The following is a 1,666-nucleotide window of genomic DNA, read 5'->3' as shown; positions in this document are numbered from 1 at the left end:
TCCAGGAATGATGACAGACTCATGTTTTATTTTCTTCTTGACATGTGTGTTTCTACTTCTTGATTTAGTCTGTTGACTCAATGTAATATTTTCTTTCCAGAAACTAATTGTGTTGGTCCCAGTTAACGTTTTTATAATAGTTTTGTCTGTAATTGTTGTTAGAAGATCTTTAGTAAATTGAGACTATTTCAGGATTAATCACAAAGCCTGTAAATGACTATTGAATTTGGTAATTGATTTTACTACATATATTACAATCAAGATATACTTTTAATATACTGATGGATTTAATTTAAAATTTCCAACTGTATAAATAAGATATTCTGTGTATTTACTTTCGTGTAACTGGGGGTTTTTATAAGTAAAATCTTAATTTTATTATTGGAAAAACACTTGCTATTTTTTAGATATATTTGGATAGAATTGCAAGTATTTATTGCCCAAAATTTCTGAGAAAAGATGGAAATGAAGATGTCTATACTTGTGTTCCTTGATTTTATGTAAGTTAATTATAAATAACTTTTAATATGTGAATGCTGATTCTGATTGTATTTCTTCTGCATTAAATCTACTAGTTTGTGTCTTTTGAGAAAACTGTCACTGCCCCTAGAGGCATTGCTGGTGTGGCTGATGTGTCACATGTGTGTCAATAAGTGGTAGAGAGGAGAGAGGTTATGTCTATGCTCAGTCTTCTAGCCTATAAACATCTGAACAATTAGTAGCCTAACAGTCCTTGAACAAAGAAAGCCTGAGATGGCTACCAGTCAGGGGCCAAGGCACCTCAACAGATTCCCAGGAGAGGGAATAAGCCAGAGACTAAAAGAACCCTGCATTGGACTGTAGCTCCCAGTGAGAGTGAGCCCTAGACTGATGACCCCAGGGCCATGAGAGATTATACTCTATATATTACTTTCACATAACACCTTTGATTTTTGTTTTATAAATAAGTAAAATTCTAATCTTAATTACAGCGAAAAACATTTCCTGCTTTTCAAATATACTGGAATAGTATTACAATTATTTATTGCCAATTTTCTGATACTTGAGGGTAGTGAGAAACAGCTGACGTGAGTAGCCAATGATGACACCAGGGACAATGCTGGGGTCCCGGCCTGTGCTAGCATCAGGGGATTATGTCTGGGTCCATTGCCTTACAACAGCAGGGAGCTGTCACACCGAAGGCCAGGCATGGTTTGGTCTGCTGCCCAGAAACATAATAATAATCTGTTTCGAGCTACCCATTCATCCATGAATTTGAAGTCATTCACTGGAGCATGGGAAACCTAGTAGTGACCATGTTCTCAATAAATAATAATTTTCCAACTCTATACCACTATACCTTCTCTAATGAAGATTAACAGCATCCCAGGCTGTTAATGGGTATAGACAAAAATATGTAGAAGGTTTTAACAGCATGAGCAATTTACAAAATGACAATAACAGGTTACACCTCAGGGTGTATGATTTCCTTATGCACTGGCTTTTGACTTTGATAATTCTATATTTTGACAATGTATTATCAGTGCCATTAAATTTCTTTCCAAAATTAATTTTAAAATTTCAAGTAAAATAGTGTAAAATATGTAATAAAATAATGCTAAGTAAAAATCAAGAAAGAAAGGTAATAAACTTTTATTTATTTTTTTTTGATTTCTTTTTTTTTTTT

General features: G+C 33.7%; 1 non-coding gene across 1 annotated transcript; it reads left to right on the top strand.

Moving 5' to 3' along the window:
* Positions 1–599: 599 nt before the first annotated feature.
* On the top strand, positions 600–731 carry LOC116092763. Its single transcript, XR_004119474.1, has one exon. It is a non-coding gene; the product is annotated as a small nucleolar RNA SNORA17 (small nucleolar RNA).
* Positions 732–1,666: the final 935 nt, after the last annotated feature.

Source organism: Mastomys coucha, unplaced genomic scaffold, assembly GCF_008632895.1.
Source record: "Mastomys coucha isolate ucsf_1 unplaced genomic scaffold, UCSF_Mcou_1 pScaffold15, whole genome shotgun sequence".
Taxonomy (NCBI): Eukaryota; Metazoa; Chordata; class Mammalia; order Rodentia; family Muridae; genus Mastomys; species Mastomys coucha.
This window is presented reverse-complemented; position numbering and strand designations above follow the sequence as displayed.